We start from the raw sequence: 25,106 nt of genomic DNA, 5'->3' as shown, positions 1-25,106 counted from the left end.
TAAGTTGACAAAGCCCTCCATCCTCGTCAACTTAGTAGGCCCACAAGTTAGCCACCCACTATGGTGGGTCCCAGCTAGCAGGGGGTATTCATTTTTTTGTGCGTAATAAGGAGGCACTTCCTTGCATGCGAAGATATAGCTGGTGGGTCCGACTTGTCAGCGGGGGGAACTTTTTTTCATGAAATATAAAAGCCCTTCCCACGTATAGTCCACGTGCATCGCGTAATAAGGAGGAACTTTCCTTGCGTGCGACCATGCAGCCCGTTTAAATCCAATTTGCATTTTTCTCGAAATCAGAGGACTTGTTGGGCTGGGTGAAAATATCATGTTGGGCTAGACGGAGAAATATTATAAAAACATAAACACATGATTGCACGTCTATTACTGCATTGGTGAGTAAAATCTTTGCAAGCTTATGTACGCAATCACTAGGAGTTAACTTACCAAGTTATATATAAACAATTATTATTATTATTTTGTAAGAACTTTCAACTTACGAAATAAAATATCATTTAAATTTGATGAGTTAATAGTACGTGGGGTATTATTATTTTTTAGGCTAGACGTGGGATAGTTGAGTTGGTTCTAGGGAAAAGTACTAGGAGAAAACTCAGTTTACATCAAAAAAGAAAGTGGGAGAAAATTCAGAGACCTGCTAGGTCCACCTGAGGAGGGGAATATGTTGGGAGGAAGGAGATTCAAAGCATGGCAGCCGAATGAACTAGTTTTTTTAACGGACAAGTGAACTAGTTACATACATAAGCAAATAGCCACTAAAAAAGCAATCAGGTTAATGGGTTCTTAAAAGAAATATTTCGGACAAAACAGATAATTACGACACCTAGGCTAATGCATGAAACACTCAGATGATAAAGGTGCTTATAAACAGATAAAGTACAACATTTAGACCTACCTGGCATGCTTGATCATGACGTTGCGGCTGTCCGTGTACTCGTCGGTTATGGGAAGCAGACACACCCTCATGTCCAAGATCTGCCTGTACATGGCGTAGCATGCGTATGCGTGCTTGGCCGCGTAGGTTATGTAGGCTAGATTCAGAGGTACCTCCCACTCCCACGTGTTCAGGTCCTTGGTATCGTTGTCTTCTTTCATGTTGGTGTACCAGGGGTCGATGATGGTCTGTATTGGTACTATAATAACAGGAGTTAGTGGTCACTTTACTTAAATTTAATTAGTTTTAATAGAAATTTATACTTAAAACAAGCAATGCATTGGCTCGTTCTATCAGTGCCACAGGATCAACATGCACAACAATTAGAATTATTATTCTTAGGACGCACACGATCAGCACATTTGTCGCACTTTCACAAAGGTAATACTACCAAGTTTGAACTGTTTGTTATGGTTGTTGTCCTCTGCATCATCATGACGTGTTTACCAGCTTGCAGGATTCAGAACCAACAAATAAGATCCAAATAATAAGTACAACAAAGATGCCTACACATCTCATTGATTCCCAGCTTGCAAGATATAGAACCAACAAATAAGATCCAAATAATAAGTACAACAAAGATGCCTACACATCTCATTGATTCCCAGCTTGCAAGATTCAGAACCAACAAATAAGATTCAAATAATAAGTACAACAAAGATGCCTACACATATCATTGATTCCCAACTTGCAAGATTCATAACCAACCCATTAGATCCATCTTGGCTAGCCATGTCATACAATCGAAGAACTTGGCGAATGCTCTTGACCATCACAACATCTGTAGTTGAGTATTCCTGTTTGCACAGCACAAACAAGGAGACAAGAGAGCATGATTTCGCTTTAATAGCGGCCTCCTTGAACTCAGTGTGAAACTCCAAAAATTTTGATTTGGTTTTGAGCAAATTCTTCGTTTGATTTGAAGGAGGCTATTTAAAATCTTTCTAAAAAGACTCTCCTTCTCAAAATTTTCTCTTTTGGCAAATATTTTATTTTCGGTCATTCTCAACCTTGATGTTTGGAATTGAAGGCTTTTCATTTGGTGTTGACCCATCACAATTAATTTTGGAAAGATTTTAATTAAAAAGAAATCCTATGGGTTTTGGATTTATTCTTTTTATTCAAACCATTCCCTTTTGCCATGCCTCATGTTAAATTTTTCTTCCAAAAACCCCTCCCTCCACTTTGGGTCAAGTCAAATATCCAATCCTAGCAGATCAACCCATTTTTGATTTTTATTCTATTTATTTTATCCCCAAAACTATTTATGTCTTTTATTTTGAACCTAGGTGATTTACAAAGGAAGTACCAGATTGCTCTTGAGTTTTGATCCCAAACAAACTCCTCTGACTAGTCCTTAGCACCCTCAACCTAGATCCATCAAGATCCACTCTTCCACAATTCAAAATTTTCAAGTTTTGATCACTGCAAGTTTGGGCCAGATTTGTCATTTTTGGTGAAATTCAATATTTTTCTTCTCCAAAAATTCTGGGATAAATCAGGCCACCCCTTGATGCATTGAGAGGCCACCTCACCAAAGATCAGCTCCAGAAAACTTTTCCACATGCCAAAAACATTCCATCAAACACTTGGCATGCACTGTTGCTATTCCGATTCAGTAAAATTCAGAGTTTCAGAGTTTCAGTTCGGCCGTCAGTGTCATTTTCTTCAAAGGACGGCGTCGATCTCGCCAGTAACTGCAGTGGCGCCTTGCTCCCTGTTCCCCCTCCTTATCCAGAGCACTGCATGTTCATTTGGACGGGCGCAGGTGTCGGTGGCGGCGTGCCTCGCCGACGCCGGTAACTTCTGTGGTGGCAGAGCTACCCGTGGCGGCCGGCAGGGACCAGCACCACCTTTCGGTGCCGTCCAGCAACGCCCAAGCCATCCTAAGCCTCCGCATGGCTGTCCGCTATCCTGTCCATGCTACGGCACCGTCGCCGTGGCCTGAGCAGCATAGAGCATGCCCCCTGCCACCGACGAGCTCCGTGAGTCGTTCCGTCAGAAACTTGGAGTACCATCCAAGGCAGGCCAAGCTTAGCACTTGAACGGAACCAGTAGACCATTGCGATGATGCCTAGCCCCCTTAATCACCTGACCGACCACTGCCACGCCGTAACCATCGCCGGCGTTATCCCGTTCATGGCCACTGCCTCGGATCAGCTATAAAAGGGAGCCTCGAGCTCACCTTCGACCCAGCACCCCTCCTGCACCTCACCAGAGCCCCGCCTAGCCACTAGGAGGACCCCGAGGAGGTCTCCTTCCTCGACTCCGGCCGCCCCGATCCGCCTCAGGCTCCGACGTGATTCACTCAGGTGAGACCACCCCCGCCGTCCAGACCATGCCAGTCGCCTCCTACTCCACCCAATGCTCTAACCCGAGCCCCAATTCGACCTTTGCAGCCCTCCCCGGCGAGATCCACCAACACCCGAACCACCGTCCGCCGGAGTTGTGTCCGCCGTCGACGTGGTGCTCTTTGTCGACCAACTCCACCACCCACAGGTGCGGAAGTACGCAAGGAACCCTTAGGTACCCTCCTTTCTCCCTACCTCATCGTGGATCGCCGCCGGCGACAACCGCAGCCCTCGGGCGCCGGTGACTCTGTTTTAAAGATTCAAACCCGACGGGTGGGACCCCCTCGTCAGCGTTTTCTTCTTTTTGAACCGTTTTCTGAAAACGCCTTCAGGCAGAATACGTTTTCCTTTGGGGCTGACGTGTTTCTAATCGAAGCGTTTTCTGTCTTTATAAACTACCCCCTGGAAACTTTCTATTTCATTACAGATGAGTCCCTGGACCAAAACCTTAATAACTTTTAAACAAAAGGTGGTTTTGATTTGATTCTTTTTCTGTCATCTTTAGTTTTTTGTATAGTTTTTTATCAGATTGAATTGAAAAATATTTGGAACACTTTTTGTGCACACACGGTATTTACGTTAGTATGTGGTTTCTTTATGTCATAGATACCGACGGAGGTGACGGAACCGCGAACTTCACCGAGCTAGACTCTGACTACTCTGAACCAGGCAAGCATGTTTGAACCTTTGATATGATGAGTGTTTTGCATGTTTGCTTGAGTAGTTATTTCATGGCTTGTTTATATGAGCATCGGTAATTGTTATATTGCATGCAAAGTAACTACAAGTGAGCTTCAAAACTCGATACGTATTTGATGGGAGATAAGCTGATCATGTGGTGACATGAGAGGTGGTAAGATGGTATTGTTGAAGCATGCTAGTCTTATGCCAAACCGTTCAACTCCAGTGTTAACGTGGATCAAGTCACGTTACCGTCCGCTCCCTTTTTGTGTGCTACCACATGTTTTCTGCAAAGAATATGGTTTAGTAGGTTGCAAACCTCTTTCCTCGTACACACCAAATAGAGGGGCCGGGATGAGGGTTCCATGGCCCTGGATTAAAGCCAGTCATCCGGTCAGGGGGCATGGGTGTTTCCGGTTGGGACCGAGAGGGGGGCACCCCTTAGAGCGCGCGATATAAATTTGATCGCATGCTACTCGAGGTTGTGGCCTCCCCGTCTCAAAGTTTTTCTTGAACGATGCCTAGGGTGATTCCTGGCATCGGGATGTGGAATGGGTGTGTACTAGTTAGATGAGTTTCCTCTGAAATACTGTAAACGGAAGTAGTCTCCTGTGACTACTGGAATCTGTTGGCTGTGGTTAAATAGTACAAACTCTACAGAGTCCCAAATGATTCAAGTAACTGTATCTATAGTCAAGGACTATAATCAATTTATCTATGTCAGTCTCAGTATCAGTTTCAGTGTCAACCTCCGGTGAACAACATGAGTGTTAAATCCGGCTGAATGATTACTCCTGTGGATGGACTAACCGGTTTATTATTATGTACTGAGTATTTCCCTGGAGTGATTTAACTTCATGAATTTTAATGAGTACGAATGATGAAATATAAGCCCTTTCTGTGATATCGCTCAGACGTCCAGCTGTGGCACTCTTGTTATTTACGTTTGATATAAGCCCTTTATGTGATGTCGCTCAGAAGTCCGACTGTGGCACTCTTGTTATTTACTTTTGATATAAGCCCTTTATGTGATGTTGCTCAGACGTCCGACTATGGCACTCTTGTTATTTACTTTTGGTATAAGCCCTTTATGTGATGTCGCTCAGACGTCCGACTGTGGCGCGCACTATTATTTACTTTCATTATAAGACCTCTTCAAGATGTCGCGTAGACGTCCGACTGTGGCACACACTATCATTTACATTTAAATATAAGCCCTTTATGTGGTGTCGCTCAGACGCTCGACTGCGGCATGTTAATTTATTTTTACCTTTTGAGGCATCGATTCAGACACCCGATTAGTTTTCAGTTATTTTATTGGGATTACGGGAGGACTACCGCCTAACTTCCTTTTGATTTATCATGCCGTGCAAATTTATTATTTGAGTGTGCATTGTTAACTGCTCATGTGCATCATGTTTGCATTTGTTATATCTTATGTCCAAACTGTCTTGCGAGTACATTCAAAGTACTCACCTGGCTTGTTGATTTGGCCAGATGTTGATGAAGGCGATCTTATGGATGAAGAGTACGATAGCGAGTCCGACGCCTAGAGGATTCCCAGTCAGTCCCGTGCGATCCTGGAATTGGTTACTTGTATCATATACGCTTCCGCTACCCGAATAAAATCATCGAGCCTCACTCCGACGCTCGATGAGTTGTAAGATTAGGAGTCATGTCACCCACTTCACTGTGACATATCCACCACCACTTTTATTACGAGTCAGTAGTATGCCACCATACCCTTGTGTCATATCCGCCTCTATGTACAATATTGGCGTGCTTGTAATATATTGTTGAGCAGCCTCAGCTCAACCTTGTATAATAATTACTACTTCTGGATTTCTGTACCAAGGATTTGTCTACCGGTAAGGAGATCTTTCCTATACTGGTCTATATAAAGGTCGGTTTCTCAATAAATGTTTTATTGGAAAACCGGTCGTGACAAACTTGGTATCAGAGCGAGGCTGACTGTAGGAAGCCACTAGGTGCGATCGCTAATCGGTTATTAGCGTAATAAGTGCTATTCTACTATTTTGCAAATAGAGTCATTTTTTGACAGTCGGCATAAATTTATGATCTGACTATTTAGAATTTTTGCCTACTTTTGTAGATGGCTGGCAACGACTGTGAGTCACAGGTGTTCCCCAATGTGCCTGAGGGGTTTGTCAAGCTTCTCGTCTCCATCGTCAAGGTCGCGATCGGACATCGGATCATCCGGAGTTCACACTCTACTAGCACAAGATCAGCGACAGTCTATCTATGCACCAGGCCGCGGTTCAGTTCAAGGGAGGACATGTTGAGTTTTGCCACCTCCGATTTGTGGGAAGAGCTATGCCTACGGAGAGGCATGCTATGCAGATGGCTCCCCGTGAGGTGATAGCTCGTCTTCGGGATATTCTTCCTTCAATGAAGACTCGTCGCTACCGCTACCGTCCATGACACGTGCCATACACATGTCACTATGCGTTCGCTTGCGCCAGGGGGGAGAGAGATGAGGCTATTGAGATTTTGGTTGAATATCTCAAAGCTCTTGAGGCATCTTTTGATAATCTCGTGGACGACCTTGTGGCTGCTCGTATGGACTCTGTGCAGGGCTGTTCCGCCAACAGGAGGGATCTCCTCCATACAGCCCCACCACTGACGTCCGTCTCATCCTCAACATCCTATACACCTGCCATCCACGCCACTGCTCACCGCCTGCCTACTTCTGAAGAATTTGACCAAGTCATCGCCCCTACCCTAGTCAGAGCTGCACCACCTACCGCACCCGCACCAGCTCCACAACTCAGTGCTTCACGCCTGGAGCCTATTAGTGAGGAGGAGGCTGAGTCTCCAGCACCACTGGGTCTTACCCTTGGCAGGGCAAGGGAAGTCCTTACCATCTCCGACTGAGTGCGCCTAGTAGCCGTGCGATGCACCAGCTTGTGTGATATGTTTATATGTATATAGGTTGTGAGAAGTAGTCTGTATGCGCATCATGTAGGAACTGGGAGAAGTGCACTAGCCTAAATAACATGTCAGGAATGTGTACGCACATCCTGAGTGGTGTATTGTATAATTACTGCTTGCATGTAAGATATGTACTAAGCGGTCCTTCTCCATGCGCAATCAAGTATTTCCTTGAAAAATGTTGGAGTTCTTAAATTTCTGCCTTTGCAAATTGATTTATTTTTGCCACTCAGTTTTTCTCATGAGTTTTACAGAAATACCCCAGAGTGGAAAATGCCTCGTCCTTGGACTCGTTCCATGCCAAGTCCGCCGGAAGAAAATTTTGGTACCCAGACTAGCAACAATTTCACACAGGGGCAGTCAAATCAGCAAAACAATGAAGCAGCATTTTCTCAAATATGTCGCCTTTATGAGCAAAGCCAGCAATAGCATCAGGAAATGATGAACCATGTTATTAATATGGGAAATCATCGTGGACCATATCAGCAGCAATCCAAATTGTCTGAACTACAAAAGATGTGTCCCCCAACGTTCTCTCACACTGATAGACCTCTTGAGGCCGATGATTGGCTTCGAGACATTGAGGGTAAATTAATTATTGCACAATGTTCGGGCTGTGAGAAGGTACTATATGCACCTCACTATCTCACTAGAGCAGCTGCATCATGGTGGGAAAATTTCCTACATATGCACCCCAATGAAAACGACATCACCTGGGAAGAATTTAAAGAAGGTTTTCATGGGGCGCACATTCCCAGGAGCATTATGAAAATCAAGAAAAGGGAATTTGATGACCTCAAGAAGAGAGGCATGACAGTGACTAAGTACAACAGTCAGTTTACTCAATTATCTCGTTACGCCAACGAAGAGCATATGTCTGAAAACAAAAAGATGGAAAAATTCCTGGATGGTCTGGCACCAGCACTAAAATGCCAGCTGGTCGTACACACCTTCCTAGATTTCAAGACACTTGTGGACAAAGCCATTACATTGGAAAATGAGCACCGCAGCTTGGAAGATTTTCGCAAGCGCAAAAGAGACCAGACCACTCATGCTCGCAACAACCGGAACAAGATTGAAGTTCAGAAGAATGGAGCAAACAAGCCCCCAACCAATGTTCCACGCCCAAACAAACATTTTCATGCAAGGGACAAGGATTTTACATACTGCCCAGGTGTTACTTGCTACACTTGTGGAGAAGAAGGACACTATGCCAAACGGTGTCCAAAGCCAAGAAACTCAGCCCCCAAGCCGAGCAACGGTGGCAATAATTCAACGCCCAAGCGAAACAACTTCAACCCCAATAACAACCACAGGAAGGGTCACCTGAACCATGTGACCAAGGAGGAAGCACAGAATGCCCCGGATATCGTAGTCGGTACGTTCCCTGTCAACACAATACCTGCCATGGTTTTGTTTGATTCTGGAGCATCTCACTCGTTCATTTGAAAGAAATTTGCTTTGCAACATGGTTTTTCAATGCTTCCCTTGGAAAAATCCATGATCATCAAGTCCCCCGGGATTAAGCAAATCACTCAGAGTTACTGCCAAGGTGTGGTTATTGAGTTTGAAGGATTAAAGTTTCAGGCAAACCTCATTGTATTAGAAAATAAGGGACTGGATGTTATCCTAGGAATGGACTGGTTAACCACCAACAAGGGATTTATCGACTGCTTCAATCGGACAGTAATTCTTACCCATCATCATGGGAAGACGATAAAAATTGCAGCTCAAGAAAGACAGAGGTCACGGCAACCAAGGTTGAACAAGGTGGACGTTTCAGAGTTAAGCAAAGTTCTAGTGGTATGTGAGTTCCATGACGTATTTCCCGAAGAACTACCAAGCATGCCACCAGACCGAGAGATAGAGTTCATCATTGAACTAGCACCTGGAACCACCCCCATTTATAAGAAACCCTATAGAATGGCACCCTTTGAATTGGTAGAATTAAAGAAGCAAATAAAGGAGTTACTGGACAAAGGATTTATTCGAGCCAGCTCCTCACCTTGGGGTTCACCAGTATTATTTGCCAGGAAGAAAGATGGGACACTGATATTATGTATCGACTATCGAGCACTCAACATGGTTACCGTCAAGAACAAATATCCGATGCCTCGGATAAATGATTTATTCGACCAGCTCGCGCAAGCTAAGGTTTTCTCAAAGATTGATTTAAGGTCGGGGTATCATCAATTAAAAGTACGGACATAAGATATCCCCAAGACAGCATTCACATCCAGATACGGATTGTGTGAGTTTACAGTAATGCCGTTTGGACTGACGAACGCCCCCGCATATTTTGTCCACCTCATGAACAGAGTGTTTATGAAATTTATGGACAAGTTTATTGTGGTGTTCATCGATGATATTCTGGTATACTCCAAGACACCGGAAGAGCATACTGAACATCTCAGGATTGTACTAGGAGAATTAAGGAAACATTAGTTATACGCCAAATTCAGCAAATGTGAATTTTGGTGAAGACAGGTTGGTTTCCTAGGCCATGTATTGACCCAAGAATGTGTTGCCGTAGACCCAGAAAAAGTCAAGGTCGTACTTGGTTGGAAACCACCAGCCAGCGTAACAGATGTATGAAGTTTCTTGGGAATGGCAGGATATTACCGCAGGTTTATTGAAGGATTCTCCACCATAGCAAAACCAATGACACAGTTACTCAAGAAGGATAAGTTTGTGTGGACTGAAGCTTGCGAGAAAAGCTTCCAAGAACTCAAGAGGAAATTGACAACAGCACCAGTATTGGTTGTAGCAGACATAAACAAAAGTTTCGAAGTGTATTGTGACGCATCCCGGAAGGGCCTCGGGTGTGTATTAATGCAAGAAGGCAAAGTAGTTGCATACGCTTCCAGGAAACTACGGAAGCATGAAGAAAATTATCCTACTCATGACTTAGAGTTGGCAGCAGTCATTCATGCACTCAAAGAGTGGAGGCACTTTTTGCTTGGGAATCGTTGTGAAATATATACGGACCATAAAAGCCTGAAGTATATTTTCACACAACCAGAGCTCAATTTGCAGCAATGGCGCTGGTTGGAACTCGTAAAAGATTATGATGTTGGCATCCACTACCACCCGGGAAAAGAAAATGTAGTGGCAGATGCTCTTAGTCGGAACCCCAGCTCGGGCAACGACAGTCTGCCAAACTTGAGACCTGTATTTCAGCAAGCGTTCGCTAAACTCAACTTGGTAATGGTCACAGAAGGCAATGTGTCGAATTTGGAAATATAGCCTACCCTAATAGAACAGATTAAGGAGGCCCAGCATGGACACCCTAGCATTGAGGGCATAAAAAGAAAAGTGAGTTTGGGCAAGGCCACGGAATTCGTCATAGACGATAAGGGAATATTATGGTATGGAGACAGACTTTGTGTACCAAATATAGAAGACCTCAAACAGCAAATTCTAGCCGAAGGCCACACTGCTCCATATTCAATCCATCCTGGAGGGACCAAAATGTACAAAGACATTCAGGAAAAAATTTGGTGGCACGGTATGAAAGGGATATAGCCACATTCATTGCATGTTGTGATTCATGTCAACGCATTAAAGCCGAGCACCAGAAACCAGTAGGACTATTACAGCCAAACAAGATACTTGAGTCGAAATGGGACGAGATTGGAATGGATTTTATTGTCAGACTACCCCGGTCACGATACGGAAATGATGACATATGGGTCATCACAGATAGATTGACGAAGGTAGCACATTTCATCCCAGTAAAGACAACCCACACCACTCAGAAGCTTGCCAAGCTTTATCTCTCCCGTATAGTTTGTCTGCATGGAATTCCAAAGACGATAATATCCGACCGAGGCACCCAATTCGTTTCTAGATTTTGGGATCAATTACAACAAGCTCTGGGAACTCAACTAGCATTCAGTACAGCATACCACCCCCAGACGGATGGACAAACTGAACGCGTGAACCAAATTCTAGAGGACATACTAAGAGCGTGTGTCCTCACCTATGGAACAAGTTGGGAAGAAAGCTTGCCATATGCCGAGTTCGCGTACAACAACAGTTACCAAGCCAGCCTACAAATGGCACCTTTTGAAGCCTTGTACGGGCGGAGATGTCATACCGCATTAAATTGGTCAGAAACAGGAGACAGTCGTATCTTCGGCCCAGACATACTCAAGGAATCTGAGGAAAAAGTTAGGCTAATCAGGGACCGACTCAAGACAACTCAAAGCCGACAGAAGAGTTATTACTATCGAAAACATCGAGGAGTCAGCTTTCAACCCGGTGAATATGTGTACCTACGAGTATCCCCTATGAGGGGCCTGCAATGGTTCAAAGTTAAAGGAAAGCTAGCACCAAGATTTATCGGACCCTTCTGCATAGTTGCGCGAAGAGGCACAGTAGCCTACCAGCTAGACCTACCCGCGGAACTGTCAGACATCCACGATGTGTTCCACGTCTCACAGTTGAGGAAGTGCGTAAGCAACCCAGAGAAGCATGTATCTCATGAAGGCATTGACGTGCAACCAGACCTCACCTACAGGGGATGCCCAATAAAGATATTGGAGGAGTCTGAAAGGAGGACCTGTCAGAAAACAATTAAGTTTTTCAGAGTTCAGTGGAGCAATCACACTGAGGATGAAGCAACATGGGAAAGAGAGGATTTTCTTCGGACAGAGCACCCACACCTATTTGAGGATCAGCTGAAATCTCGGGGACGAGATTTTTCCTGAGGGGGTAGGTGTTGTGACACTCCAGAAATTTTGATTTGGTTTTGAGCAAATTCTTTGTTTGATTTGAAGGAGGCTATTTAAAACCTTTCTAAAAAGACTCTCCTTCTCAAAATTATCTCTTTTGGCAAATATTTTATTTTGGGGCATTCTCAACCTTGATGTTTGGTATTGAAGGCTTTTCATTTGGTGTTGACCCATCACAATTAATTTTGGAAATATTTTAATTAAAAAGAAATCCTATGGGTTTTGGATTTATTCTTTTTATTCAAACCATTCCCTTTTGTCATGCCTCATTGAGGGAGTCCTAGATTAGGGGGTGTCCGGATGGCCGGACTATGACCTTTGGCCGGACTCCCGGACTATGAAGATACAAGATTGAAGACTTCGTCCCATGTCCGGATGGGACTTTCCTTGGCGTGGAAGGCAAGCTTGGTGATACGATATGTAGATCTCCTCCCATTGTCACCGACTCTGTGTAACCCTAGCCCTCTCCGGTGTCTATATAAACCGGAGAGTTTTAGTCCGTAGGACGAACAACAATCATACCATAGGCTAGCTTCTAGGGTTTAGCCTCTCTGATCTCGTGGTAGATCTACTCTTGTACTACCCATATCATCAATATTAATCAAGCAGGAGTAGGGTTTTACCTCCAACGAGAGGGCCCGAACCTGGGTAAAAACATCGTGTCCCTTGTCTCCTGTTACCATCCGCCTAGACGCATAGTTCGGGACCCCCTACCCGAGATCCGCCGGTTTTGACACCGATATTGGTGCTTTCATTGAGAGTTCCTCTGTGTCGTCACCTTTAGGCCCGATGGCTTCTTCGAGCATCAACCACGACACGGTCCAGGGTGAGACTTTTCTCCCCGGACAGATCTTCGTATTCGACGGCTTTGCATTGCGGGCCAGTTCACTTGGCCATCTGGAGCAGATCGAAAGCTACGCCCCTGGCCATCAGGTCAAATTTGGAAGTTTAAACTACACGACTGATGTCCGCGGAGACTTGATCTTCGACGGATTCGAGCCACAGCCGAGCACGCCTCACTGTCACGATGGGCATGATCTAGCCCTACCGCCGGACAGTGCCTAGAGCGCCGCTCAGGTGTCCGCTCCGACCCTTAGCTCGGAGCCGACTGCGCCGATCGAGGACAGGTGGCTGGACGCCGCCTCAGGGGCTGCAATCTCTACGGCGATCGAGCCGAACACCAATCTCGTCCTTCGCGCAGCTCGTGACTCCAAGGTGCCGGACTCCGTTCCGGATTCCGAATCTTCCGCACCCCTCTCGATCGAACCCAATTGTGCTCCGATCATGGAGTTTACCGCCGCGGACATCTTTCAACACTCGCCTTTTGGCGACATCCTAAATTCACTAAAGTCTCTCTCTTTATCAGGAGAGCCATGGCCGGACTATGGTCACCAAGATTGGGATGCAGACGATGAAGAAATTCGAAGCCCACCCACCACCCACTTCGTAGCCACTGTCGACGGTCTAACCGACATGCTCGACTTCGACTCCGAAGACATCGACGGTATGGACGCCGATGAATGAGATGACCAAGAACCAGCGCCTATAGGGCACTGGAAAGCCACCTCGTCATATGACATATACATGGTGGACACCCCAAAAGAAGGGGACGATGATGGAACAATGGAGGATGACCCCTCCAAGAAACAGCCTAAGCGCCAGCGTGAGCGGCGCCGCTCTAAATCCCGCTAAAGCAAAAACGGCGAGTCCAACAACGGAGACAATAACACCCCGGACAACGCCGAAGACAACCCCCTCCAGCAGGATTCAGCGCAGGAGGATGGAGAAGCCAGCCCTCATGAGAGAGCGGCAGACAGAGAGGTCGAGGACGATAATTACATGCCTCCCTCCTAAGACGAAGCAAGCCTCAAATGACGACGAATTTGTCGTGCCTGAGGACCACGTCGAACAAGAGCGTTTCAAATGCAGGCTTATGGCCACGGAAAGCAACCTCAAAAGAAAATAGCAGCAGCTTAGAGCTGACCAAGACTTGCTAGCCGACAGATGGACTGAAGTCCTCGCTGCCGAAGAGTACAAACTCGAACGCCCCTCCAAGAGCTACCCAAAGCGCAGGCTGCTACCCCAACTAGAGGAGGAAGCAACTAAACCTACATCACCAGCGTATGATGCGGCCGATCGGCCACCCCGTGGCCGCGACAGAGAGGCCTTTCGGCCATCAACTCAAGCCGCACCCTGACGCCGCTCAAAAAGTTCCAATGCGCGGGGAAACACGCCAGACTTGCGAGACATATTGGAGGACAAGGCAAGGCAAACAAGATCGATCTATGGATCGCGTGGGCGCCCCACGACACGTGAGGATAACCGTCACGCTGGATATGGCAAATATGGCCAGGACGAACACAACAGACAAAGCTCATCTGAGCTACGTCGTGATATAGCCCAGTACAGAGGCGCCGCACACCCACTATGCTTCACAGATGAAATAATGGATCATCAAATCCCTGAGGGTTTTCAACCTGTAAACATCGAATCATACGATGGCACAACAGATCCTACGGTATGGATCGAGGATTATCTCCTTCATATCCACATGGCCCGTGGTGATGATCCACACGCTATCAAATACCTCCCGCTCAAGCTTAAAGGACCGGCTCGGCATTGGCTTAACAGCTTGCCAGCAGAGTCAATTGGTTGCAAGGAGGACTTGGAATCCGCATTCCTGGACAATTTCCAGGGCACCTATGTGCGACCACCAGACGCCGATGACCTAAGCCACATAATTCAGCAGCCAGAGGAATCGGCCAGACAATTCTGGACACGGTTCCTAACCAAGAAAAATCAAATAGTCGACTGTCCGGACGCAGAGGCCCTCGCAGCCTTCAAGCATAACATCCGAGACGAATGGCTGGCCTGGCACCTAGGACAGGAAAAGCCGAAATTCATGGCAGCCCTTACGACACTCATGACCCACTTTTGCGCGGGAGAAGACAGCTGGCTAGCTCGTAGCAATAACATGACCAAGAGCCCTGGTAATTCGGATACCAAGGACAACAATGGCAGGTCGCGTCGCAACAAGCACAAGCACCGCTGTCGGTGTCAAAACCGGCGGATCTCGGGTAGGGGGTCCCGAACTATGCGTCTAGGCGGATGGTAATAGGAGACAAGGGACACAATGTTTTACCCAGGTTCGGGCCCTCTTGATGGAGGTAAAACCCTACGTCCTGCTTGATTAATATTGATGATGTGTGTTACAAGAGTGGATCTACCACGAGATCAAGGAGGCTAAACCCTAGAAGCTAGCCTATGGTATGATTGTTGTTCGTCCTATGGACTAAAGCCATCCGGTTTATATAGACACCGGAGAGGGCTAGGGTTACACAGAGTCGGTTACAATGGTAGGAGATCTACATATCCGTATCGCCAAGCTTGCCTTCCACACCAAGGAAAGTCCCATCCGGACACAGGATGAAGTCTTCAATCTTGTATCTTCATAGTCTTTGAGTCCGGCCGATGATGATAGTTCGGCTATCCGGACACCCCCTAGTCCAGGACTCCCTCAGTAGCCCCTGAACCAGGCTTCAACGACGACGAGTCCGGCGCGCATGTTGTCTTCGGCATTGCAAGGCGGGTTCTTCCTCCGAATAATTTATAGAAGATTGTGAACACCCAGCTCTGCAAAAATAAATTCCACGCACCACCGTAGAGAGAATAATATTACACAAGTTCAATCTGCTGACGTTTTTTGCGGCATGACATCAATACGGATGTGGGTAACCCAGCCGCACCATTGATTGTGGCGCTTGGGGGATAAGCGAGTTTTATCAGGCCGGTGGGGACGCATGTTTGTGTCCGGCCATATAAGGGGATAAAAATCCAACCCTTTTACCTATGCCTTCTTCCTCCTTGGCTTATCCAACTCCGCGAACTCGAGCTCCAGCGCCCAAGTCCGCACTTCTCACCTCAACCTTCTCCAACTATGTCCGGAGCGGGAGGCAAGTCGATGGCCTCCTCCGTCACGGAGGGGCAGATCCAGAAGCTGCGGAACGCTGGATATTTGTCCAGCAACATCGCGCACCGGCTCCCCGACGAGGGAGAGCTCATCCCCACCCCCAGGCCCCATGAGAGGGTAGTATTTCTTCCCCATTTCCTCCGCGGACTGGGCTTCCCACTTCATCCCTTTGTCCGGGGGCTCATGTTTTACTACGGCCTGGATTTCCATGATCTGGCCCCGAATTTCATCCTCAATATCTCGGCATTTATCGTCATGTGCGAGGCCTTCCTCTGCATCCAGCCCCACTTCGGTTTGTGGCTCAAGACCTTCAGCGTCAAGCCAAAGGTTGTGAAGGGCAGCCAAGCGGAGTGCGGAGGCGCCATGGTGGGCAGGATGTCCCACGTTACTTGGCTGGAGGGCACTTTCGTGGAAACCATTAAGGGGTGGCAATCGGGGTGGTTCTACATCACCGAGCCGCGTGACCCTGAATGGGCAGCGGCCCCCGAATTCAGATCTGGCATCCCCACATGGCTCACCTCTTGGAAAGAGAGTGGCCGGACCTGGGGTGATTTGGAGGAGCTGACCGGACTCCAATCCTGTGTCCAAAAGGTGGTGGACAAGAAGCTCAAGCTTGTCAACATGGTCCAGGTCATGCTCATCCGCCGGATCCTCCCGTTCCAACGACGGGGCTTCAACATGTGGGAGTTCGATCCGACGCAGCACCAGACTTTGAGCGGGCTCTTCGACACTACGTACGAAGATGTTTGGAAGGTGTTGTTCAAGGGCGCCGAGGCTCCCGCATCCGCTACCGAAGATCGTGGATTCAGCTCGCAGCGTCCGGCTTACGAGGTAAGCGATTTTATCCTTTACAGGACGCTTGTTTTCCATAGTTTGACTCTATGCGGGATGTAAACTCCCTTTCCTTTGACAGGACTGGCTGGCAAAGGCCGAGTGGACTATCTGTCCGGCCCCATTGCCAGAGGACCCAGCGGACGCCCGCCTAATGGGGCTGCTGGCTCCGGCACCCCACGTGGTGCCGGAGAAGAAGGCCAAGAAGAAGGCCACGGGGACTCGGAAGAGTTCCCGTTTTCAGGTGTTATCGGATGACGACTCCGAGGCCGACTCCTCTCACCAAGGTGAGTAGGAGAAGAAGAAAGCCTCTCCCCCAGAGGGGGGAGAGAAGAAAAGGAAGGCCCCCCCAACGAGGGAGGCCAAAGGGTCCAAGAAGGGAAAAACTCTTCCCCCGGACTGCTCTGCCAACGCAAGTGACGACAACGAGGACTGGTATCGGTGTCAAAATAGGCGGATCTCGGGTAGGGTGTCCCGAACTGTGCGTCTAGGCGGATGGTAACAGGAGACGAGGGACACGATGTTTTTACCCAGGTTCGGGCCCTCTTGATGGAGGTAAAACCCTACGTCCTGCTTGATTAATATTGATGATGTGGGTTACAAGAGTAGATCTACCACGAGATCAAGGAGGCTAAACCCTAGAAGCTAGCCTATGGTATGATTGTTGTTCGTCCTATGGACTAAAGCCATCCGGTTTATATAGACACCGGAGAGGGCTAGGGTTACACAGAGTCGGTTACAAAGGTAGGAGATCTACATATCCGTATCGCCAAGCTTGCCTTCCATGCCAAGGAAAGTCCCATCCGGACACGGGACGAAGTCTTCAATCTTGTATCTTCATAGTCTTGGAGTCCGGCCGATGATGATAGTTCGGCTATCCGGACACCCCCTAGTCCGAAACTCCCTCAGTAGCCCCTGAACCAGGCTTCAATGACGACAAGTCCGGCGCGCATGTTGTCTTCGGCATTGCAAGGCGGGTTTCTCCTCCGAATAATTTATAGAAGATTGTGAACACCAGGATAGTGTCCGGCTCTGCAAAATAATTTCCACATACCATCATAGAGAGAATAATATTCACACAAGTTCAATCTGCTGACGTATTCCATGGCGTGACGTCACACGACAGCCAAGCCTTTATTTGAAACATTTTTATCGTACCACTTCAGCGCATTTAGCAATGCGGTTTCCTTGGCACGTCCTGTCGAAGCAGAGGTCGTGTTCCCCTTATTCCGGGATTCCCATCAATACGGACGTGGGTAACCCAACCGCGCCCGTTGCCACGCCCCCTCCATCGAAGGCGGGTTCTAAACGGTCACGGGGACGGCTCTTGGTATTCTTCCTCTTTATAATGAGACCAAGGCCCATTTTTTTATTCAATCTTCTATCGAATCCGCCCCTCTCCCTGAGTTCCAACACCCAGGGCTCCAAATTCAGGTACCTTAGATCCTCGACAATGTACGGTCCTGATCTACGAGGCCGGTGGATGCCCTCCTCCATCACGGAGAAGGACGTGCTAAAGCTGAGAGACGCCAGGTATTTAACCTACGAGATTTCGCATAGGCTGCCTGCCCGAGGGCAAGTTATCCCAACTCCCGAGCCTGGCGAGATCGTAAGTATCCGGACTCCCGAATAACTTCAAGGTTTTATTTTTCCGCCACATTATGTCTTTCTAATGCCGCATACAATCCTGCAGTCCACCTAAGGATGATCTCCCCGCTTCGTTGAGCGGGTCCTTAGGGGCGTCAGATATGGATTCTCTTCCGACTGCCTCCACCCCCCGTGATGTGGACGATGCCGAGGTGGGATCCCAGGAAGGGACCCACCAGGAGGAGAGGGCCTCGGAGGTGTCGCAGGACAACCTCTCGGACTTTGCACCGGACTCAGCACAGGAACCCATAGTGGCTCCGGAGTCCGGCGGGCGACCCCTTCGTAAGAAGGGCAAGACCGCGACGCCGGCTGCCTCCGTCCAACCGGAGCTGCCGGATAATTTGCTGGAGGTGCTCAACGGCACCTCCATCAAAGAGGAACACCGCACTGTTATGAGTGCGGTGATTCAGAAGTTTCATCTCGCCAAGAGCGGGCTGACCGAAGCCTGCAGCAGCCTTCTAACAGGCTTTGAGGTAAGAATTTCAATATATGTAAAATGGTACCGCATAGACAGTAGCCCCTGGTGCTCGGTTCAGTGTTCGGAAAGAAAAGCCGGACTGAGGATCTTTAGAAAGATAAACGCAGGAGTCATGAAAATATGTCAATATGGGATTGCAGGCTGTGTTGCTAACCTCTGCGCACTGACTATAGAGGTCAATACTTTGAAGGAAAACCTCGAGCGGTCCGAGAACGAGCTCGGCCATGCCAAGAAGCAGCTCGAGGAAAAAGAAGGTGAGTAATACCTTATGAAAATTGTACCTTACAGAAAAGGATTTGGTTGCAAGAAAAATGACAAGAATAACTAGGGTATTGCAGGGGCCACGAATGAGGTGGCGACCCTAAAAGAGGCGGTGGCCGCGGCCGAACACAATGCGGCTGCGGAGCGCACCGAGCGAGAGAAACAGGAGGCGCGGGTAGCGGAGGTACAGCAAGAGCTCAAGGATCTCGTGAAGAAACATGAGAGCCTGGAGCGTGACTCGAAGACTCGAGAATCTGAGCTTGCAACGGCTCTTGAGAGTGCCAAAGCCGCTAAGGCCGAAGCCTACAAGGCCCTCCAGAAAATAGAGGCGGTGAGGAAAATAGCAGCGGGTAAGGCATTTTTCATGCAAAGTAAGCATGTGAGTGTTAATTACCTGTTGCTTACACGAATTCGGAGCTCTCCAGGAGCGTTCCCAGATCTTCCCAGCAGCGTGTCCGATGCTTCCGCATTCTACTGAGCCGAGGAGGGGAGCTCAACGGAGAAGGTCTTCTGGTCTCAGTACGCTGAGGCCGGACATCCGGTGCCCCTTAGCGACCAGCTAAAGCAGCTGGTCGAGCTCCACAAGGCGGCCGAACAGGCCATGAAGGGCCTCATAGTTCGGCTGTGGCCTAAGGAGGCTATGCCTGGGAGCTACTTCGGCCTGGTGCGGCGGCTGGTGGACGCGTGCCCGTGGGTTGTAGTTATCAAGCACTCCACCTGTATCGAGGGTGCGCGTCGGGCCCTTGCCCGTGCAAAGGTGCACTGGGGCAAGATGGATGCCCAGAAGCTTGTGACGGACCCCCCACCAGAGGGCAAGGAGCATCGCACGCCCGAGATGTATTATAGGAGTGTGCTGAAGGGCGCCCGCACTATTGCGGGTGAGTGCTCCAAAGATGTAATATTTGAGTAGACTCGCATTTTGTTATCCTGTGCGCTGAAAACTTCGTTCATATGCGCTAAGCAACGCATGTTAATTTAAAATATTACCTTCTGTGCGGCTGTTTATCAAATCTGAGAGATGGCAAGTCGTCGGCTTCAGCCCCCATGCCACGAGTGCTGGGGTGTTCGAGATAAACTCGAGCGCTCTTGTTCCCATTTTTGGGTCCATCTAGGGAGGCGCTCAACACAACGAACAAGGCAACCAGACTTATAATGCTTGAACACTCTCACTTAGCCATAGAATTCTATAATTTTAAATTTTGGCGAAGGCCCTAGTTTTCGGAAGGCCGAATTTGGGGCGCTATCCACGCCTTGACCGGACAGAATCCGGCTCCTCGCTCAAAGCGGCATAAGTCTTTAGGGACTCGCAAAGAACCTCTCGAACAGCGACCAGCTCTCGCCTCATCATGACGGTCAGTTTTAGCTTTCTCCACTAAGGCGTTAACCCAGTTCAACTGGGGCGCAATCGCAGTGGTTCTCCCAGTGCTACCTTAGCCGATAAAACGGAACGTAAGGTACCAAAACATGGGAGCCGGGCAAACCCAACTATTGACCCAAGAACATGATTCGGAGCCGACGCATATAATTCTATAAGTTCGGGGTGCCGCACTTGTGAAAGTGTTCGGACTTATCACACCATAATGTGGGAAACATAAGCCCCTGGTGTATTTGGCCGTACCAAAACGTACGGATGCAACATGTCATAGATGAACATATGTGTAAGATAGAAATGTAATTAGAAGCAAAAATGTGCTGCATTGCTTTAGTGAAATAAAAACTGCTGTAAGTGCAGGACGATACAAGTGGTGCGGTAAGCAAGGGGTGGGACTGTTTAACATGTCCCCCTCCAGGGGTAGGCTACGGAATAATGCATAAAACAGATTTAATGCTCATAGGAGACCACCTGGATTTTTGTTGTAGCCTTTCTCCTTCCGTGGCTGTTGTATCGTGGGTTCGGCATGTCTGCTGCCGGACAGGGCCTCTGACGAACGGAGTCCTGTGGGTAAAAAATAAAAGGAAAAGAAAAAGAAACGACGCACTTAAGGGCCCCTGGTGCGGTTCAGCCGCAGTTTGGGCTTATCGTGGTCGAGCCCCTTGCCTCATGCCCATGGTATCTTCAGAGCGTAATGGAGTACGCGAAGGGTCTGTCTTAATGTTTTACAGGGGCTGGGGTTGGGGCCGCACTGCTACACGTGCTCGGAACGTGCCAGGTGGTCGTGTTGTAGGTTACTCCGGGCACACTTAGCTGTGTCCGACCGCTTAGCAGCCGGACTCGAGAATTGCCTTAAAAGGCTGCTTTGTACTTCTACCGCGAGAGCCGCTGTATGTTCCTCTGTTTGGAGGGAGTGTTCAGTGTTTCCGTTGACCGTGATGACTCCTCTAGGGCCTAGCATCTTGAGCTTGAGGTATGCGTAGTGCGGCACCGCGTTGAACTTTGCGAACACGGTACGTCCGAGCAAGGCATGATAGCCACTGCGGAATGGGACTATGTCGAAGATTAACTCCTCGCTTCGGAAGTTATCCGGGGATCCGAAGACCACTTCCAGTGTAACTGAGCCTGTACAATTGGCTTCTACACCTAGTATGACGCCTTTAAAGGTCGTCTTGGTAGGTTTAATCCTTGAGGGGTCTATGCCCATTTTGCGCACCGTGTCTTGATAAAGCAGGTTTAGGATGCTGCCGCCGTCCATCAGGAGTCTGGTGAGATGAAATCCATCGACGATTGGGTCTAGAACCAATGCAGCGAACCCACCATGGCGAATGCTGGTGGGGTGGTCCCTTCGGTCAAAGGTGATCGGGCAAGAGGACCATGGATTGAACTTCGGGGCAACTGGCTCCATCGCGTATACATCCCTGAGTGCACGCTTCCGCTCCCTTTTGGGTATGTGCATGGCATATATCATGTTCACCGTCTGCACCTGTGGGGGGAAACCCTTCTGTCCTCTATTGTTCGGCGGTCGGGTCTCTTCCTTGTCGTCGCTATGTAGCCCCTTGTCGCTGTTTTCCGCAATTAACTTGCCTGCCTGCTTGAACACCCAACAGTTCCTATTGGTGTGGTTAGCTGGTTTTTCAGGGGTGCCATGTATCTGGCACAAGCGGTCGAGAATTCGGTCCAAATTGGATGGACCCTGAGTTGTTCTTTTGAATGGCTTTTTCCGTTGACCAGTTTTAGAGCCTCTGAATCCGGCATTGACTGCCGTATCCTCACTGTTATCGCAGTTAATGCGGCGTTTGTTTTTGTAGCGACGCGACCTACCACTACGGTCCTTGATATCCGGACTGCCAGAATTTTTGTTGAGGTTGTTGTTGCGTGCTAGCCAGCTGTCCTCTCCCGCACAGAAGCGGGTCATGAGTGATGTAAGGGCTGCCATGGATTTCGGCTTTTCCTGTCCCAGGTGCCGGGCAAGCCACTCGTCACGGATGTTATGCTTGAAGGCCGCGAGGGCCTCGGCATCCGGACAGTCGACGATTTGGTTTTTCTTGGTTAAGAACCATGTCCAGAATTGTCTGGCTGATTTGTCTGGCTGCTGAATTATGTGGCTTAGGTCATCTGCATCTGGTGGTCGCACGTACGTGCCCTGGAAGTTATCGAGGAATGCGGCTTCCAGGTCCTCCCAACTCCCGATTGACTCTGCTGGCAAGCTGGTAAGCCAGTGCCGGGCTGGTCCTTTAAGTTTGAGTGGGAGATATTTGATGGCGTGGAGATCGTCTCCGCGGGCCATGTGGATGTGGAGGAGATAGTCCTCGATCCATACCGCGGGGTCTGTTGTGCCATCATAAGATTCAATATTGACGGGTTTAAACCCTTCTAGGATTTGATGATCCATTACCTCATCTGTGAAGCACAGTGGGTGTGCGGCGCCTCTGTACTGGGCAATATTGCGACGGAGCTCAAAAGAGCTTTGTCTGTTGTGTTCGGCCCGGCCAGACTTACTGTGTCCGAGGTGACGATGATCGTCACGTATCGTGGGGCGCCCACATGATCCATAGATCGATCTTGATTGTCTTGCCTTATCCTCCAATATGTCTCGCAGGTCCGGAGTGTTCCCCTGTGGCCTTGTGCTTTTCGAGCGATGCCGGGGTATGGGTCTAGTGAATGGCCTTGAGGCCTCTCTGTCACGACCACGGGGTGGTCGATCAGCCGTATTGTCTCCTGGTGAAGCGGGATCATATGCCTCCACCTCTAATCGGGGGAGCAGCTTACGTTTGGGGTAGCTTTTGGAGAGGCGTTCGAGCTCATGCTCTTTGGCTGCGAGGACTTCGGTCCATCTGTCGGCTAGCAGATCTTGATCAACTCTAAGCTGCTGCTGCTTTTTCTTGAGGCTGTTTGCCGTGGCCATAAGTGTGCGTTTGAAACGCTCCTGTTCGACAGGATCCTCAGGTACGACGAATTCGTCGTCGTCGAGGCTTGCCTCGTCTCCGGAGGGAGGCATATAGTCCTCTACCTCTTCTTCGGCCGCTCTCTCATGAGGGCTGGCGTCCCCCTCCTCCTGTGCTGGATCTTGCTGGAGTGGGTTGTCTTCGGCCCTATCTGGTGTGTTATTGTCTCCGGTGCCGGAATCTTCATTCTTGCTATGGCGGGATTTAGAGCGGCGCCGCTGACGCCGGCGCTTGGGCTGTTTCTTGGAGGGGTCATCCTCCGCTATTCCTTTGCCGTTCCCATCCTTTGGGATATCCACCATGTATATGTCGTATGAAGAGGTGGCTTTCCAGTGCCCGGTGGGCGCTGGTTCTTGGTTGTCTCCGGCATCGTCGTCCATACCGTCGATGTCCTCAGAGTCGTAATCTAGCATGTCGGTTAGATCGTCGACAGTGGCTACCAAGTAGGTGGTGGGTGGGATCTGAACTTCTTCGTCGTCCGCATCCCAACCATCCTGGCCGCAGTCCGGCCAGGGCTCTCTTGATAACGAGAGATATTTTAGCGAACTCAAGATGTCGCCGAAAAGTGAGTGTTGAAAGACATCCGCTGCGGTGAACTCCATGATCGGCGCCCAATCGGATTCGACTGGAGGGGGCACGGGAGGTCCAGAGTCCGGCAAGGAGTCCGGCACCTCGGAGTCACGAGCTTCATGGGGGACAAGATCAGTGTTCGGCTCTATCGCCGTAGAGGTTGCAGCCCCCGAGGTGGTGTCTAGCCATCCATCCTTGGTCTGCGCAGCCGGCTCCGAGTCGAACATCGGAGAGGGTTCGAGTGCGGCCTCCAGGGTACTGTCCGGCTGCAGAGCTAAATCATGCCCATCGTGACAGTACGGCATGCTCGGCTGTGGCTCGAATCCGTCGAGGATCAAGTCCCCGCGGATGTCAGCCGTGAAGTTCAAACTTCCAAATCTGACCTGGCGGCCAGGGGCGTAGCTTTCGATCTGCTCCAGCTGGCCAAGCGAATTGGCCCGCAGTGCGAAGCCACCGAATACGAAGATCTGTCCGGGGAGGAAGGTCTCACCCTGGACTGCATCGTCGTTGATGATCGAAGAAGCCATCGAGTTATCGGTGACGACACAGAGGAACTCTCAATGAAAGCACCAATGTCGGTGTCAAAACCGGCGGATCTCGGGTAGGGGGTCCCGAACTGTGCGTCTAGGCGGATGGTAACAGGAGACGAGGGACACGATGTTTTTACCCAGGTTCGGGCCCTCTTGATGGAGGTAAAACCCTACGTCCTGCTTGATTAATATTGATGATGTGGGTTACAAGAGTAGATCTACCACGAGATCAAGGAGGCTAAACCCTAGAAGCTAGCCTATGGTATGATTGTTGTTCATCCTATGGACTAAAGCCATCCAGTTTATATAGACACCGGAGAGGGCTAGGGTTACACAGAGCCGGTTACAAAGGTAGGCGATCTACATATCCGTATCGCCAAACTTGCCTTCCACGCCAAGGAAAGTCCCATCCGGACACGGGACGAAGTTTTCAATCTTGCATTTTCATAGTCTTGGACTCCGGCCGATGATGATAGTTCGGCTATCCGGACACCCCCTAGTCCAGAACTCCCTCAACTGGCCTCCAAGGCCAAGCCCCTGGCGAGATCGTGAGTATCCGGACTCCCGAACAACTTCATGGTTTTTATTTTTTGCCACACAATGTCTTTCTAATGCCGCATACAACCCTGCAGTCCGACCAAGGACGATCTTCCCGCTTCGTCGAGCGGGTCCTTAGGTGCGTCGGATATGGATTCTCTTCGGACCGCCTCCACCCCCCGTGACACGGATGATGCCGAGGTGGGATCCGAGGAAGGGACCCGCCAGGAGGAGGAGGCCCCGGAGGTGTCGTAGGACAACCTCCCGGACTTTGCACCGGACTCGGCTCC

Source organism: Triticum aestivum, chromosome 5B (assembly GCF_018294505.1).
Source record: "Triticum aestivum cultivar Chinese Spring chromosome 5B, IWGSC CS RefSeq v2.1, whole genome shotgun sequence".
Taxonomy (NCBI): domain Eukaryota; kingdom Viridiplantae; phylum Streptophyta; class Magnoliopsida; order Poales; family Poaceae; genus Triticum; species Triticum aestivum.
Note: the sequence above shows the minus strand (reverse complement) of the source record.